This window comes from Cetorhinus maximus, chromosome 32 (genome assembly GCF_964194155.1).
Source record: "Cetorhinus maximus chromosome 32, sCetMax3.hap1.1, whole genome shotgun sequence".
In the NCBI taxonomy this organism is placed as follows: Eukaryota; Metazoa; Chordata; class Chondrichthyes; order Lamniformes; family Cetorhinidae; genus Cetorhinus; species Cetorhinus maximus.
The window spans coordinates 3,640,941-3,660,379 of record NC_135910.1 but is presented as its reverse complement, the minus strand read 5'-3'; positions in this window follow the sequence as shown (position 1 = coordinate 3,660,379).

Sequence of the window (19,439 nt, the reverse complement as noted above, 5' to 3'; positions counted from 1 at the left end):
CATCTGCAAATTGTGGTCAATATATTTTACATTTCGTTGACAGGAGGAGGTATCCCCTTTTAGGGATAATGATATCTAAACACTTTAAGATAAAGAAGAAGCTCTCTCTAACATCATTCCTAACAATTACTGTGTTCACTGCAGCTAATTTGACCTTTGCCCTTTGACATTACCCAATTTGAAGAGCAAAGGAATTTTAAACTATCAGGTTCTCATCTCCTCCCACATTCTGTTTCCGAATCTGATCCCTTTCGCATTTAATTCTCCGAAGTATCTTCTCTGGCTTCCCCTCCCCTCCCCCACTTCACATAAAAGATTGTCAGATTATTTGCGTTTATGTAAGGTGAACGTACTGGAATTTCCCTGTCGCTGAGTCCAAACAGGAAGTTGGTTTTCAGGCTGATTTTGAGTCTAGAGCGTCCTCTAGTGACTCCAGTCTCTGTCCCCGGGCGTCCTATGGCAATCCCAGTTCCAAGCAGCAGCGCCATCTGGCTCCCCTGGTGGGCACACTTAGTCATTGCGGGGGCTGATAGCGAGCCATCCAAGTTCGTCAGACCCCAGAGTCAGTGGTGAGTTAACTCATCTCCATCGTGCCAGCAAAACAGAGGACTGGGGAGCAGGGGTAGGCCATTCGGCCCTTTGAGCCTGCTCCAGCATTCAATAAGATCTTGGCTGACCTGGTCTCAGCTCCACTCCCCTGTCTGCCCCCCATATTCCTCCACTCCCCTGTCTGCCCCCCATATTCCTCCACTCCCCTGTCTGCCCCCCATATTCCTCCACTCCCCTGTCTGCCCCCCATATTCCTCCACTCCCCTGTCTGCCCCCCATATCCCTCCACTCCCTTGTCTATTGAAAGTCCATCTAACTCAGCCTTGGATATATTCAATGACCCAGCCTCCACCGCTCTCTGGGGAAGAGAATTCCACAGACTAATGACCCTCAGAGAAAAAAAGTATTCTCCTCATCTCGTTCTTTGAATGATAGACCTCTTATTCTTAAACTGTGTCCCCTGGGTCTAGTCTCTCCCACAAATGGAAACATCCTCCCAGTATCCACCCTGTCAAGCCCCCTCAGGGTCTTATATGTTTCAATAAGGTCACCTCTCATTCTTCTAAATTCCACTGGGTATGGGTCCAACCTGTTCAACTTTTCCTTCACAAGTTAGGTCATAATGATAAGGGTTCATCCTGTCCTCCCCTCCCACTCCATATCCAATGGATTATCCTCCATCATTGCTGCTGGCTCCAGCAAACATATCTCCCCCTCCTTTCCCCTCTCAGCATTCAGAGGGGACCGTTCCCTCCGCAACAGCCTGGTCCAGCCTTCAGTCACTCCTAATACCCCCCCTCCCTTCCCCTCGCCACCCCCCAGCACCTTTCCATGCAAGCACAGGAGGTGCATCACCTGCCCCTTTACCAGTTCTCTTCTCTCCACACAAAGCCCCAAACACTCCTCCCGAGTGAAACAGCGATTCACTTGTCCCCCTTTCAGTCCAGTGTGACCATGCGGTCAGATCTACATTGGAGAGGCCAAATGCGGATGAGGTGAGCACTTTGTGTGACACCTCCGTCCAGTCTGTAACCATGACCCCTAACGTCCTGTCACCTGTCATTTTAATTCTCCACCTTGCTGCCACACTGACCTCTCTGTCCTTAACCTTTCACCTTTCACCTCCCCCCCCGCCCCTGGCTTAACAAGAATCTCTCTACCTTGGCCTTAAAAACATTCACAGATTCTGCTTCCACTGCCTTTTGAGGAAGGGGGTTCCAAAGGCCGGAATTTTGCCTTTGGCGGGTGCAGGCCCGAGCGATTGGTGGGCCTGGGAGCCATCGGGAAGCGGGAATGCAATCGGTCCCCGACCGGCGAGAGGCTGAGCTCTGACAGGGTGGGAGCGGGAAGAGGGAGAGTGATGACCTCACTGCGGGCGGGGGTCAGCGCTGAGAGAGAGACCTGCCTCAGGGAGCCGTGGACCTGGAAATCATCAAATAAAGATTTTAAAAGCTGATAAAAAATTGCTGCCCACAAATATTCATTTTTATTTTATTTCTTAACGGAGATTTCGTCCGGCCCTCGGGTGAGGTTTGATGAGAAATGTAAAGGCCGCCCGGCCGATTCACCTGTCCGCCAACTGTAAGGTTGGACAGGCCCCACGAACAATCGGAGACAATTGCACCGTCTACACTCCCGACCATCTGAGTGAAAAAAATTCTCATCATCTCTGTCCTAAACAGGTGACCCCTAGTTCCAGATCCTCCCACAAGAGGAAACATCCTCTCCACATCCACCCTGTCAAAACCCCTTGTTTCAAAAACATGTTTCAACCAAGTCACCTCCTACTCTTCTAAACTCCAGCGGATACAAGCCTAGTCTGTCCAACCTTTCCTCATAAGACAACCCACCCATTCCAAGAACTAGTCTGATAAGCCTTCTCTGAACTGCTTCCAACAAATAAAATCCTTCCTTAAAAAGGTGACCAATACTGTACACAGTACTCCAGATGTGATCTCACTAGTGCCCTGTACATGAAGCATAACCTCCTCACTTTTGTATTCAATCCCCCTCGCAATAAATGATAACATTCTATTAGCTTTCCTAATTACTTTCTGTACCTGCAAACTAGCCTTTTGTGATTCATGCACGAGGACACCCAGATCCCTCTGCATTTCAGAGCTCGGCGATCTCTCACCATTTAGATAATATGCTTCTCTTTTATTCTTCCTCCCAAAATGTACAGTCACTGGAGGTCAGGGGCTACACCTTGATGGGCACCACTCGGTAACAAGGAATCCCTCCGACTCTTACATTGGAGTGTGTTGGAAAGATTTACAGGTTGACCCTCAATAATGAACACACCTTCCATGGCCATCAAGTCCTGGAGTGGGTCTTGAACCTGGAGCTTCTGGCTCAGAGGCAGGGACGCTACCCATTGCCCCACAAGACCTCCACCCAACGCCTCCACCATAACAATAGCAACTTGTATTTATATAGCGCCTTTAACAATGCTCTAACCTCCCAAGGCGCATGCCTCGGAGTGGTCTCAGCCAAAATGTGAACCAAGCCTCACAAGGAGGAGTTAGAATGGGTGATAAAAGTCTTGGTCAAAGAGTTAGAGAGAGTCGGAGGGGTGTAGGGTAGGTATTCCAGAGTTTAGGGCCCAGGCAGCTGAAGGCAGAGCTTCCGCATGTTAACAAGCATTTAAATCACCTGTCGCCTCCTCTTGACTTCCGATTTTTGAATCCTGGCTGCATGAATTCCACAGAGTGTAGAGCGGACCAGGGAAAAGGAGGCCTGAACTTGGTGGATTCATTGGGATAGCCAGGGTACTCCTCCGGATAGGGTCCTGGGACACCTTTCAGACAGGTAAGGCACCCTCTGGGATTGTTAGAAGTCAACATGGTTTATGCACGTTTTGTTCACAAACTCTTTGGAACTGTTGAGCTGTTAAGGAACTGTCAAAGGAGACTAGGTGAGTTGACATGGAGGGGGTAAGGGCAAAAGGCGGGGATGTGTGGGGGGCGTGGGTTGGCAATAGTTGGCTCTAAATTGACAAAGAGAATGAGGGGCTAAAGGGGTGGGTAGAGGGGCTGGGTTGGCACCTGTTGGCATGGATGGGGCACAGGGAGTGTGTGGGAGGAGGTGGCGCTGGAGGGTTTTAAAAAATTTAATTGAAAACAGGGCCGGGAGACAGAGGCAGGACTTAGGCCCCCGAGCTTCCCAACCCCACCCCACCCCCGGCCTCCCCACCCCACCCCCCCGAGCTCCCCACCCCCACCCTCCCACCCCCCGGCCTCCCCACTCCCCCCGGCCTCCCCACCCCCCGGCCTCCCACCCCCCACCCCCCCGGCCTCCCCACTCCCAGCCTCCCCACTCCCGGCCTCCCCACCCCCCGGCCTCCCCACCCTCCCCGGCCTCCCCACCCCCAGCCTCCCCACCCCCAGCCTCCCCACTCCCCCCGGCCTCCCCCCCCCCCCGGCCTCCCCACTCCCAGCCTCCCCACTCCCGGCCTCCCCACCCCCCCGGCCTCCCCACCCCCCCGGCCTCCCCACCCCCCCGGCCTCCCCACCCCCAGCCTCCCCACCCCCAGCCTCCCCACCCCCCCGGCCTCCCCACCCCCAGCCTCCCCACCCCCCCCCGGCCTCCCCAACCCCACCCCACCCCCGGCCTCCCCACCCCCCCCCGGCCTCCCCACCCCCACCCCACCCCCGGCCTTCCCACCCCCACCCCCCGGCCTCCCCACCCCCACCCCCCCTCGGTCTCCCCACCCGCTGGGCTCCGCACTCACTCCGGGGTCACTTCTGTTTCAGCCCCACATCCTCAGACCAAAACTCCGAGCTGCATCTGGACATTTCTAAAAGCCGCTTTCACCGAGCGGGGAAATTCCCCCGACTCCACACCCCCCGAGCCCAGGGACAGGAACCCGGGCCGCAGATTGGTCAACCTCCCCGAGGTGAGGAGACGGAGGGCGATGGAACCAGGGTGGGTAGCTGGAGATAAGATAGAGACCAACCATCATCTCATTGAACGTTGGAACAGGTTTGAGGGGCCGAATGGCCTTCTACTGTTCCTAATATGATGGAGGAATACGTTTTATTCTTGATAGGACAACCCATCCATACACATGGACCCAATCCACTTGATTTCAATGGGGTAATAGGAAGGGATGGGTCTATTCTCCTCTCCCCTCCCAAGCCCCCTCTCACTGCCAAAGACACCACAGGAAGGGTTGTTGCCGATTTGCACTAGGTGCAGTAGTGGGTGGGAAAGGAGTTAATGTACCCGCCGGCCACAATGGTGGGTCTTCACGCTCATTATTCCACTCCCGCCTCATTAATAATACATTCATGGGAAACACACCGGATCGCTGGTGAGCAGGGTCGGATTTGCCCCCCTGCCATGACCTCAGTGCTCCCTCGCTCCGGGCACACCAGAGCGCCGCCCACTTCATGTCTACAGACCAAGACCTGCTCCAGGTGATAGTTGGCCCTGAAAACAAAGATGGCAGCCCCCAAATGTAGAGACGTCTCTCTGGGGCGCTTGCTGGGTGCAGTGGAAGGCCACCACGCTGTCCTCTACTCCCGTTCCGGCCACAGGAGGTCCAGAGACATCAACCCAGCCTGGGAGGCCATGGCAGCGGGGGTCAGTGCCACTGGAGCACAGAGGATGTCAACCATCCAGGGCAGGAAGAGGATGAATGTTCACATCTGTCCACCAGGGTAAGGCAACCACCTCATCACTCTCAACTCACACACTCACAAACCCATCACACACCCACAGGGATCTCACACCTCAAGGGACAACACCACTAACTCTCACACACACCCTCACATCTCCATCAGGCTCATACCCTCTGGAGCTCACATCCTGCCCATGGCTCCTCTCACCACACAAACAGTCCACTCAGTGCCATGTGTCCTGCTCACACTCTCTCCATCTGTTTTCATGCAGGAGAAGCTTGTTCACAACAACAGGGAGAGGTCCCAGACCGGGGGGGGTGGAGTGGCCCACATTAGGCCCCTCACTCCCTTTGAGGAGTGGCCATCGCGCTGACTGGTGAGGATGTGGACCGTGCCTGCGGCGATGGTGAGGTCGGCGGCAAACACCCACGTGAGGATCCTGCACCACATCATCCCTCTCTCAATGTAACTCTGAGTGCTCTCTCTCCTTCTGACTCTGCTGCCATGTGCTAATTATCTCTACTTTGGTTCACAGGGAGCTCTGCCAAGTGACTGACACCCTCAGCCAGCCAGTCCCTCAGCTCCATCCACATCCTCACCTCCAGCCAAGAGGACACCTCCTCCATTGAAGAGCTGGGAATAAGCCTGGAAGACCCGTCACAGCGCTTACCCACACCCTGCACCAGCGCAGAGACACACACCTGAGGTTCGGGTTCACAATCTGGTGGTCACCACATGGACACATGTCTGCAGCAGGAGGAGGCAGGTTTGTGTGAGGTCCCCGGCACCCCCTGGCATCACCTTCCACCTCCCCACCGTCACCTACCAGCCAGAACCCTTTTCTTTCCAGGATGTCCAGGTGAACATGTACATTCCCCACCTTCCTGAGAATCCCACCCCCATCCACATTGACCTGACTGACCTCCTCCTCCCCACCCCCAGGGTCCGTGTCTGCCTCCGAGTCCCCACCAACCACCCTCGCTGTCCCATCTACTGCAGCCAATCCACCCCCTCTGGCTCACTTTGCCCCCTCTCATACTCACCATTCCCTCCTCCCACACCCACCCTCAGTTCACTCCCCAGGAAGCAGTCATCAACTCCACAGAGCCCTCCCTTGCACATTCACCTAGACAGGCCCCACTCCTTACTCTGTCCTCCACCCTTACTCCCTCCTCCACCCTTACTCCCTCCTCCACCCTTACTCCTTCCTCAACCCAGACTCCTTCCTCCCTCTGAACGCCTTCCCACCTCTGACCTCCCTCCTCCCCCCAGACACCTTCCTCCCCTGGACTCCTTACCCCTCCAAACTCCTTCACCCCTCTAAACTGCCTCCTCCTCTCAGACTCCTTTCCCTTCCTGAACTCCCTCCTCCCCCCACAACACCTTCCTCCCCCTGGACTCCTTACTCCTCTGCACTCCTTCCCCCCTCCAAACTCTCTTCTACCCCCGGACTCCGTGCTCCCTCTGAACTCCCTCCTCCCCCCAGACTCCGTGCTCCCTCTGAGCACCCTCCTCCCCCCCAGACACCTTCTCCCCTCTGAACTCCTTCCCTTACATTTTCCTCCCCTTCACATCTACCCTCCCACTTGCTGCATTCTCCCCTGTAACCCCCTCCTCACCCCTTACCCCCTCCTCCCTCCTCCCTCCTCCTGTCATGATAATAGCTGACTGTAGTTGTGGACTCTAGTATTAGATACCAGACGGTGCTCTGTACTATATACAGGGTTACCTGACCTGGAGGTTGAAGGTCAGATCGCACCTGTCTTGATAGAATTCAGTTACTGCACATGTGTGTTCATGTTAGGAAAATGTGTTACCAATGAAGTTAGCTCAGCTACAGTGTCAACGGCCTGTGTGCACCATTAAAAAGAGAAACAAGAAACAAGACATGGTGTCAGAAGTAAACTAAATGCAACAATGGAGGTTCTGAGACCACTATAGTTCAGTTTGGAGGGAAATCTCACCAGAAACTGGAGGAGGTTCTGTCAGCGATTCGAGCTGTACCTCACAGTGACGGGTAGTGATAGAAAATACCTTCAGGTACAGTCTTCCATCTCTCTTCACGTAGCAGGGGAAGAAGCCCTAGGAGTCTATAACACATTCACATTCGAAAGTGATGAGAAACAAAATGACTTGAAAGAAATAATGGAAAAATTCAGAGCCTGCTGCAGCCCTAAGAGAAACATCACGTATGAAAGATACTCATTGTTTACACGCTTGCAAGGCAGTGACAACATTAGTCAGTATGTAACTGAGCTGAGAAAATGAGCTAAATGATGAGAATTTGGAGAGTTTGAAGAATCCCTCACCTGAGATAGAGTAATTTGCAGGATCACAAATGACTCTGTGAGAGAACGGCTTTTGAGAGAAGTTAATCTCACGCTGGAGAAAGCAATAAATATCTGCAGAGCGGCAGAGATAATGAAATGCCAGATTAAACAGATGACAAGGTGATAAGCTGCACATGGTCAAGCAATTAGATGCAGTTAAACAGAAACAGCCTCAGGAAAGAACAAATAGACAGCCTTGAAGGTAAAAAGAACAAAACAGCTATTAAAACATTTAAATGCAGCTGATGCAGAACAGAGCATTTACCATGTAATTGTCCAGCCTACATAAAACAGTGTGAGAACTGTGATAAACTAAATCACTTCGCTAAAATGTGTAAATAGAAGAAAGTGCACACGATTGCAGATGTTGACAGACACTGAAATTGAACTTCTCGTTGGTGCAGTAACAACAAATTCCAAAGAAGACGAATGGAAGGTTGATTTAAAAATTGCCAACATGATGGTGAATTTCAAGCTTGACACAGATGCACAAGCGAATGTCATTCCCATAAGCCTGTATCGTAAAATAAGCAAAGAAAAACAGCTAACTAAAACAAAAGTGAAGCTGTCAACTTATACAGGTGAAAAAATTACTGTAGAAAGCAAGTTCACACTTAAAGTGAACTCCAAAAAACAGTCTAAAGCGCTTCCATTCACAGTGGTGAAAACTGATGCAAAACCCATTCTTGGAATCAAAGTTTGTGCAAATCTGAAGCTAATCAAGAGAATAATGATCGTCACCACTGATGACATCCTGAGTGAGTATAAAGATATGTTCCAAGGCATTGGCTGCCTAAAAGGAGAACACACCAACAAGATTGACAAAACTGTGACACCCAAAATTCACCCACCCAGGAAAATACCAGTAATGCTGAAAGAGCGACTGAAAGCAGAGTTGGACAGAATGGAGAAACTTCACATCATCAAGAAAGTTGAAGAACCGACAAAGTGGGTTAATCCAATTGTAATTGTGGAAAATTCAGAGGGGAATCTGCGAGTCTGTCTGGATCCCAGAGACCTAAACCAGGCAGTACAAAGAGAGCATTACCAGCTGCCCACAGTAGAAGATATCATGTGTAAACTAGCTGATGCTAAATACCATTCAATATTGGATGTGAGTTCAGTCTTCTGGCAGGTCAAGGTGGATGAACTCAGCTCCTATCTCTGTACCTTCAACATACCATACGAGTGAAACAGGTTTTTACACTTACCTTTTGGTATTAATTCAGCTCTGGAGGTGTTCCACAGACAGTGAAGCAGCTGTTTGAAGGGTTGGAGGGCGCGGAAACTTATATCGATGATGTTCTGGGTCTGGGGAGCCTCACGAGAAGAACATGACCACAGACTGAGGCAGGTACTGGCCAGAAAGGAACCTCAAGTTGATGAAGGAAAAGTGAAAAATAGGTCTTCATGAAATCAAGTACTTGGGACATGAGCTAACAAGTGAGGGACTGAAGCCGGACCCGAGTAAAATCGAATCAGCCGTGAAGATGCCTCCCCAGAATGTAAGAAAGACTTGGAGAAGTTTTTGGGAATGGTGACCTATCTTAGGAAATTCATTCCAAACATGTCAGACCTGACAGCATCTCTCAGAGAACTCCTACAAAATGATGTGGAATGGCACTGGGAACAAAGTCACCAGGAAGCGTTGACCAGTCTGAAGAGAACATTGACCCAGGCACCAGTGTTAAAGTATTACAATGTCAGTCAGCCAGTCAAGATCTCAGTGGACGTTTCAAAGACTAGCCTGGGAGTTGTTCCTCTTGCAAAATGAGGCACCAGTGACATACACTTCAAAGGCAATGACTGAAACACAGCGGCGCTATGTCTAAATAGAGAAAGAAATGCTAGCAATTGTGTTTGGCCTAGAACGCATCCACCAGTCTGTCTATGGCAAAGACACGGAGGTAGAGTCTGATCACAAGCCTTTGGAAGCTATTGAGAAAGAAAATATTACAGGATAGGAAATCGAGAGGTAAGAGGGAGTAAGCTAAGAAAATAGCCAGTTGTCCCGTAGCCTAATGAAACCCACAATGGACAAGAAGGAGGAAGACATGAAATGTTAACAATCCTGACTATGTTTAACTTGTACCGTATGTGCCTGCAGATAAATGTTAAAGTGAAATCGTAAGCTTTGTGTGAAAACCAGGAAAGTACCCTTAGAGCATAGCCAGAATCAAATGAACTTTGTGCGCGATTAATTATATAAGTATGGTGGCCAGTTTGTCTTTTTTATCTTCCCCGTTCTTTGTATTCTATGTCTCGTAGACTGTTGATTGTGTTTTAATTTGATGCAACATATCTTGTAAACTGTCTGTCTTGCATCTGATGTAATTATCTAGTTAACTTACTGATTACCTGACCCTATTGTGAGATATAACTGCCTGAACTGATAACGGTTGATGCATAACCACCTGATTGTTACAAAATTATAACTCAGATAAAAAGGATCAGGTGTTATCTCATGAATGAATAGTACATTGTTAGAAGAGATAAGTGACGATCAAGAAAACTGTCTGGGTAAACAAAATCAATTAGCTAACCTAATTATAAGAGAATAAAGATGGGCAAGTTGATAAGATCATTGTGTGAATATGCGGGAGTCACGTAATTGTATTGTATAAATATTGCTTGTCGAACGCTGTATCGTTGAGCAGATTCATTGTGATCTGCTCCCAATGGCCATAGTACTGTTCAACGCTAAATAAATTGTACTTTTTCCTGAAGTAACCCGCAGTTGCTGATTTATTCTTTGACACTATATTTAAAAAGCCTCTGAACTGTGCACCATCAAGAGTCCAAATATTTACTAGTGCGTCTGCAGAAGTACCAGGTCAGAGTTAAATACAAACTGGGCAAGAAAATGTATATCGCAGACACTCTGTCATGTACATACCTCACCCATCACGGAGAAAGAGGATAAAGAAACTGAAGCACAGGTTCACATACTGACAAAGAACTTACCTGTGGCTGTAACCAAACTGGATGAGATCAGGGAAGTGACCAAGAGCGACCCCACCCTGAGAAAACTGCAGCAGATTGTGCAAACTGACTGACCCGCACACCGGAGCGGAGCCCCTACAGCTGTACAAGAGAACTGGAGCTTTTATGAGGAACTTCATATAGCAGGAGGAGTACTTTCCAAGGGAGAAAAGATCGTAATTCTTGCAACACTGAGGAAAGAAATGCTGCAGCGCAAATATGAAAGTCACCTCAGCATAGAGACATGCAGGAGAGGAGCTCGAGATGTAATGTATTGGCCTGGAATGGGAGCACAAATCGGGGAAATGGTGAATGCCTGTGCAGTGTGCCAAAAGTACAGTAAATCACAACAAAAAGATCCTCTTCAACCACACAGTGTTCCAGAGAGGCCCTGGGAGAAAATTGGAGTGGACTTGTTCACGTTTGACAACAGTGAACACCGACTAGCAGGAGATTATTACTCAATGTTTTTTTGAGTCTGTGCTGCTGAGAAATGATCGTAAGAGCATCACTGTAATAAATCATTGAAAATCAATGTTTGCTCACCACGGCATACCTGAAGTGCACGCCTCAGATAATGGTCCACAACGCTCAGGCACTGAGTTTCACAGATTCACACAGGACTGGGAGTTTTGCCACATTACGTCAAGTCCCAAATATCCACAATCCAATGGAATGGTGGATCGTACTGTGCAGACCTGGAAACACCTGTTGAAGAAGGCAAAGGCAGACGGGAGAGACCCCTACCTGGCTCTGCTGGATTTCAGGAATACTCCATTATAGGGCATTGGATCATCTCCAGCACAGCTCCTGAGGGGGAGAAGACTAAGAACTCAGCTTCCAACTGCACCCCTACTGTTATTTCCACAGCCAGTGAGCTACAGCGTGCAAGACCAGCTCAAACTGAGACAGCAAAAGCAGAAACAGTACTTCAATTGAGGTGCCCGACCTCTGCCTGACCTGAACATGGGAGAGACAGTGAGGATTCAGCATGAAGGACTCTGGAATCCTGCTGTTGTCACAGGAATCACAGGGGAACCAAGGTCTTACATAGTACAGACTCCAAGCAGACAACAGCACAGGAGAAGCTGGAAATTCTTACAGAAAACAAATGAACCACAACCCTGCTCTGAACCAGAAAGTGTAGCTGAAGATCAAAATCCAGAATGTACCAGTGAAGCAACAGATAACCAGACAAAGCCTGAGAGTCCTGAAAACTACCCAAGGGCTGATAGTGACACAGAGCTGGAGAAGGCCCCTTGTCCTTCAAAATCACTTCTGTCACCATTCAGAACATCCAGTGGAGGAATTGTGAAAAAAACCACAGAGGTACAGAGATGAGTGAAAGACAGAGTGAGAAAGGATAGATAAGAGACTTTGTATACTTGAGTTGTATAAAAGTATTTTTTTTAAAAAGGGAAATGTCATGATAATAGCTGATTGTGGTTGTGGGTCCCGTATTAGATACTATACGGTACTGTGTATTATATACGGGGTCACCTGACCTGGGGGTTGAAGGTCAGATAGCCCATGTTGGAGTCTCTCTTGATAGAATTTAGTTACTGCAGATGTGTTCATGTTAGGAAAATGTGTTATTAATAAAGTTATCTCAGCTACAACCTCGACGGCCTGTGTGCACCATTAAAACAAAAAACAAGAAACAAGACACCTCCCAACCCCACCCCAACCCCCACCCCAGTGCACCTTCCTCTCCCACTCACTGCTGGACCTTCCTCTCCCCCCCCACTCCCGCTGGATGATCATCCATAGCAGCCCACGGCCGAGACTGTGATGTCCTGAATCAGACCCCAGACATCGACGGTGACCTCCCACCTCCCGTGAGCTGCTTCCCAGAGGAGCCACGTCCGTGAGAATCCACCCAGCGCGTGATGCACGTGTTCACCCAGCGTCCGGTAGCTGTAGGGCTCCGGCATCTTCTGCTGCTCGGACGTCCGCGATCTGAGTGAGGCCCTGACGGTGAGTCTGCACGTCCCACTGGTCCGGACGCGTTCTGGGCCGGTGTGATTTCCCCGCCGGAGTAACGGTAAACATGGGGTTGGGGAGGGGGAGGGGCACAATTCCGGTCAGGCGTTACTCTGCATCCCGTTAGCGGGATGCAAATCGGGTTCACGCCGGCCTCCAGCGGGATTGGCTGCCCGCGGACACCATCACCGGTGTGGAATCGGTAACTGACATTCCCGTCATGTTGTCCATCCCACTGCCCAATGCCAACAGGGCTGGAAAATTCCAGCCGACACATCTCCATAAAATGATGAACTATTCACTAACTCATCGACATAAAGAAATATTATGGGCTGGACAAACCCCGAGCTGGAACAAGCTTGTAACCCAGTCAGGCCTCCTGTGTCTGGGCTCCCTCGGAGTGAATGACCTTTTACCATTAACTCTGTGTCGTGTCACTTTCTTCAGATTTACATTCAGGGTATTTTTGGAGTTGCCGGATTGTATTTGAGGCAGTTGTTCAGACTTTTCCTGGTATTGTCAGGTTGGCATGGAAACAAGTTCCGTTCTCATGGGGCTAAGTCACAGCCCTTGCTGACCCTTGGCGACCGGACTGCAGAGGAACATGAAATGCTGCAGTATCTCGAGTACCCACCAGATGGCACCAACTGCCCACAGTTCATCAAGATTCCTGGCGTGACCTTCCCACATCATAGTTGTAGAATCATTGTGGCACAGAAGTAGGCCATTCGGCCCATTGAGTCCATGTCGGCTCTCCATAGAGCAATACAATCAATCCCATTCCCTCACTCTATCCCCTGTAGTCATGTGCGTTTACACCCCACCCCCGAGTGCCCACCCAATATCCTCTTGAAACCATTGGTTGTATCCACTTCCAGCACCTTCCTTAACACTCGCTGCGTAATAAAATTCTTCCTCATATTCCCCCCTTCATTTCTTACCCAAAATCTTAAATCTGTGTCCCCCCTAGTCAATGGGGACAGCTTATCTTTGTCTGCTTTATCTAATCCTGTTATAATCTCGCACATCTCGATCAAGTCTCCCCTCAACCTCCTTTGCCCCAAGGAGAACAACCCCAGCTTCACCAGCCTAACCTTGTAAGCTAAAATCCCTCATCCCTGGAATCATTCGGGCAAATCTCCCCTGCACCCTCTAATGTTCTCCTTCTGGCCCACCCAGATCTTGGTACAGGTTCATGTGCATTTATGTAGCACCTTTCACAGCCCCAGGACGTCCCAAAGATCTTTGCAGCCAATCGAGCGTGGTTGAAGTGCAGTCACTTGTGTCATGTGCTCATGATGAAATGCGAGGTGAGGTGGAATTGTGATTCACTCCCCAGTTGAATATCCTGATAACATTTCCTGTCACGCAGCATGAATTAGCCCTTGGGTGAGTTATGGAGGGAGTCCTGCAGCTCAGGGAGCCGTATCCAGGGAAAGCAGGAAGCAGGAAATCCTCGAATTGACTTCCCGTGCTCGGGTCTATCACTCCCAGGTCATTCCCGAAAGTGAGTTCAATCCCTGATTTCTGATCGGCGTTTATTGGAGAGAATGTTTGCCTGCGTGATATGTAAAGGTCTCCACTGCGTAGAATCATAGCTTGGCTGCAAGCACTGAGGGAGACCATTCAGCCCATCATGCCCATGCTGACCCTCTGCAGGACCAATTCACCCTCGTGCCGCTCCTCTTCCCGGTTTCCCAGTCGCTCGGCTCATCTCCCTCCTCCTTCGGCCGTGAGGTTTGAAACAGGGAAGCGGCACGGCCACCATGACACACCCCTTGTAGCCCATCGCCTACACCGGCAAGACAGTCCCAGGCGAGGCTGGGAGGACGCCACGTTTAAAGGGGCAGCCCCTACATTAAAGGAAAGGAATTCAGCCCATACCACACACTCGGTGTGTTAAAAATTAAAGAAAGGTTTTGCCATTCGATAGCGCCTTTCACCACTTTGGGATGTCCCAAAGGTGCTTTACAGCCAAGGGCACACTTTTGAAGTGTCTTCACTGTTGTAATGTAGCAATCACAGTGGCCAATTTAGGCACAGCAAGCTCCCACAAACAATTATACAACAACAATCAGAAAACCCGTATCTAGCGATGTTGGTTGAGGAAAACCTATCGTCCAGGACACCAGGGCGGAGTCACCCAACTCGTGGCGGGATCTCTTCTGTCCAGCTGAGACAGCAGTTAGGGTCTCAGTTTAAACGTCCCGACTGGAAGACAGCACCCCCAACTGTGCAACATTCCCCGCGTACTGCACAGGCAGGGCAGCTGCACCTGGACTGAGGTCCTTGACTGGGACTTGAACCAAACCTGTTCTCACTCAGGGTTAAGATCACTGCCCACTGTGGAGGCCAAGTCACATTTAAGAAGGAAACAGATAAGATTTCTGGACTCTAAAGACACCAAGGAGTATGGGGAGAGAGATGGCGCTGAGATAGAGGATCAGCCATGATCACATTGAATGGCGGAGCAGGCTCGAAGGGCCGAATGGCCTTCTCCTGCTCCTAGTTTCTATGTTTCAATGTTTCACCCCAGGGGTTTATTTTATTCTTTTGGGGATGTGAGCTTCGCTGGTTGGCCCAGCATTTATTGCCCATCCCTAATTGCCCCTTGAGAAGGTGGTGGTGAGCTGCCTTCTTGAACCGCTGCAGTCCATGTGGTGTAGGTACACCCACAGTGCTGTTAGGGAGGGAGTTCCAGGATTTTGACACAGTGACAGTGAAGGAATGGCGATATATTTCCAAGTCAGGATGGTGAGTGGCTTAGAGCGGAATTTCCAGGTGGTGGTGTTCCCATCTATCTGCTGCCCTTGTCCTTCTAGATGGTAGTGGTCGTGGGTTTGGAAGGTGCTGGCAAAGGAACCTTGATGAATTCCTGCAGTGCATCTTGTAGATGGTACACACACTGCTGCTACTGTGCGTCAGTGGTGGAGGGAGTGAATGTTTGTGGATGTGGTGCCAATCAAGCGGGCTGCTTTGTCCTGGATGGTGTCAAGCTTCTTGAGTGCTGTGGGAGCTGCACTCACCCAGGCAAGTGGAGAGTATTCCATCACAGTCCTGACTTGTGCCTTGTAGATGGGGAGTCAGATAACACATGGTGTGACACTCTAACCAGACAGACTCAAAGTAATCCAGGTTCGATTTGCGGCCTGGATTAGGTCTCAATCTGAGTGATGGTCTAATATATTATTATCGCATTGCTGTTTGTGGGATCTTGCTGTGCACAAATAGACTGCTGTGTTTCCTACATTACAACAACGATTACCATTCAAAGGCACCTCATGGGCTGGAAAACTCCGTGGGAGACTTTGAGGTTGTGATAGGTGCTATGTCAATGCAATTTCCTCTTTCAACCTTTACAAGTTGAGTATTTCCAATTTGGCTGGGATAATGTGGGAGGGGCTTGTTTCTGAGGCGATGGGAATGGCCAATGATTAAATTATCATGCATTGTGACTTTTAAAAAATTTAAACAAAAGCGCTGGGGGCAATCGTTCCCTGACGCATTCTCCATGGCAAATCCTCGACCAATCAGAGTCAACACGCCAACCAATCAGCAGCCTTTTCTCATGCAGTATAAATTGTTGTTCCCTTTGAAATTTGGCATTCTTCAATCTGTCCTGGTGAAGTATTGTCCCTTTCTCAGCAATTATTATAGATTATTGCCTGTCACTGCAGTCAGTACTGGGATGGGGGTTGATCCGAAAGTTCGGATTAGCTGGGATAATGCAGCTAAATCCACGGATACGGGTCATCCATAAACACCCCCTACGAGGAGTCATTGGGCTGGATTTTACCCTGGGCTTTGGCGGCCGGATGTTGGGACCTGGTGGGGTTTCGGAACCTGAACTTGCAGGAGTGGGACTGACTCACGGGTCTTACAGGCGGGGGCCTCCTGGTTAGCAGCTCGGAAGCCTCAGCTCCATCACTGGGAGGGGTGGGGGCTGCTGAGGCAGGCCGGCAACCAAGAGGGGCCACCTCCAGGTAAACCGGTTCAACCTGAGGGACTCAGGGGGCTGTGGGGCGGAGAGGAAGCCCCTCGGGATGCTCCGTGGGGTGGTGGGGGGGGGGGTCCCGGTGTTTGTCCGTGACTCCCTCTTCGGCCCCTGGTCACCCACCCTGGGCTGCTGCAAGGAAACCTCCTTCATGAGGGTTGGCAGCCTCGCCGTGCAGTGTGAGGGAGGGGGCACTCCGCCATCGACAAAATGCCAGCGGCCCCACTTAATGGCCCCTCCCGGGGGCCTTAATTGTACCAATTGGCTGCCCGCCTCTGTGGGGTGGGCCTCCCCCAATCAGTAACCGAGGGGCTACCCGAGCGAGGGGGCAGGATGAGGGAACTCCTGATGCTTCCCCGATCCCACCCCCCACCCGGCGCACCCTCCATTCCAGCCACTCGGTGGGTGGGGGGCGGGGGGAGGGTAAAATTCAGCCCATCGATCGTCTCCCAGAGACACAGGGACGAGCAGAAGAGAAAAAGGAAACCTGTCTGTAGGGCGGACAGTTCCTCCCAACCTCACTTTCAGGGTCACTCGGAATCCACGGCGGGTGGTTGAATTCGGGTTTCTGAGATCAAACCCCGCCCTCAGGCTTCTGGGGGTGATGTAGGCCGCGATGAGAGGGGGTACCGGGCTCTCAGTGAGGGCCCTGAGCTCATCTGAAAGCTCCAGAAAGGCAGCTCGAGGAACAGACCAGCGTTTTCCTGGGGACGTGTCCAACGTTATCTCCCCAAATCAGGCTGGAGGGGGGAGGGGGAGGGGAGGGGGGAGGGGGGGGGGAGGGGGGGAAGCAAAGAAAGAAACAGATTCAATCAGCGTTGGCTGCCTTGCTGTTTTTGGGATCTTGCTATGCACAAAGTGCTGGCTGACAGTGACAGTCCCTGTGGATTCTGGTTGTCAGTTCAGAAGCACTTGTTTAAAGTTTATTGTCTGTCTATCCGCCCCGTGTCCTCACCGATCAGCCCGAGTGCTGCAACGCCTTGTATGAGGGAGCAACGAGATGTGAAGTGTTTGGTTTAGTGACACTGTCCATGTGGTTTCCAGGTCAAGAGCTGACCCTGGGCTCTGGATTCCCCCCCTCCACCTCCCCTCCCCTCTAAACCTCTTTCTCCTCCTTTAACTTATTCCTATTTGGACCACTTGTTCCAATCTCACTATTTTCTGGGGGCCCGGTGTCAAATTTAATCGTGTTTTACTATAATGAGGGCTTTGTGCATTTCTGTTTATTCTTCTGCACAATGTGGGCATCGCCAGCATTTGTTGCCATAGTTGCCCTTGAACCATGTGACTTGCTCGGCCATCGCCCAGGGGCAGCTAAGAGCCAACTCCTGGACTCAGTGTTGACCCCCACCCTGTAGGTCAGAGTAGGAAAGGCTCCCTAAAGCAGGGTGGGGGTGGGGAGCTAGATGGGTTTTTACAACTGAGGCTAGTTTTCAATTCCAGATCTGATTAACCGAATTTAAATTCCTCGGGTTGGGATTTGAACCCATGACCCCCCAGAGAATTAGCCTGGGTCTCTAGTCCAGTGACATTACCGCTACGATCTTCCCCGTAAATGCACTCTGTTGTTAAGTTCCCTGAAACGCTTTCCCGTTCTGTAACATCACAGGATGAAAGCTTTGTAGACGCTGAATTTGCTCCCTTTCCTGCTCAGGAGCTATCACACCAACTGCAGCCAGGTCAGAATCACGGAACCACACAGTGCAGAAGAGGCCCTTCGGCCCATCGAGTCTGCACCGACACGTGAGAAACACCTGACCTACCTACCTAATCCAGTTTACCAGCACTTGGCCCATAGCCTTGAATGTTATGACGTGCCAAGTGCTCATCCAGGTACTTTTTAAAGGATGTGAGGCAACCCGCCTCCACCACCCTCCCAGGCAGCGCATTCCAGACCCTCACCACCCTCTGAGTAAAAAAGTTTTCCCTCACATCCCCCCTAAACCTCCTGCCCCTCACCTTGAACTTGTGTCCCCTTGTGACTGACCCTTCAACTAAGGGGAACAGCTGCTCCCTATCCACCCTGTCCATGCCCCTCATAATCTTGTACACCTCGATCAGGTCGCCCCTCAGTCTTCTCTGCTCCAACGGAAACAACCCAAGTCTATCCAACCTCTTTTCATAACTTAAATGTTTCGTCCCAGGCAACATCCTGGTGAATCTCCTCTGTACCCCCTCCAGTGCAATCACATCCTTCCTATAATGTGGCGACCAGAACTGCACACAGTACTCCAGCTGTGGCCTCACCAAGGTTCTATACAACTCCAACATGACCTCCCTACTTTTGTAATCTATGCCTCGATTGATAAAGGCAAGTGTCCCATATGCCTTTTTCACCACCCCACTAACATGCCCCTCCGCCTTCAGAGATCTATGGACACACACGCCAAGGTCCCTTTGTTCCTCAGAACTTCCTCGTTCATTGAATACTTCCTTGTCAAATTACTCATTCCAAAGTGTATCACCTCACACTTTTCAGGGTTAAATTCCATCTGCCACTTATCTGACCTAGCAATGCAGCTCCCTGTATTACTGGTGTCGCTATGGTGGATTTTTTTACTGGGATTTGACAATTTGGAACTGTTCTGTCAGGAACACAGTTAACAAAGGAAAAGCTGATGCTTTGCTTTCTCTTCACGCAGCCTATGAGTTACTGCAGCTGTTTTAGATGTCACAGTCGGGCCAGGAGTGTGTGGAGTGACTGCCTCCCAGCCTCACGGATTCAGACAGACAGCAGCAGTGAAAAAGAAACACATTGTGTACGAGCAGAGGGAGCTCTGAGAGCGACCTGTGTTGGAAGACTTGCCGAAGTTTGAGGGTCACAGTTGGGCAGCTATATCAGGGAGCGATCTCCCTCCCTTTCACCACCCAAACAGCTGATGCCTCAGTGAAACTGCCTGGGAGGGGGTGGGGGAAGCCCTGTCATTGGAGGGTGTAAACGTCAGTCCCACCGGCAGGGCGGGTCATGTGTGCTGT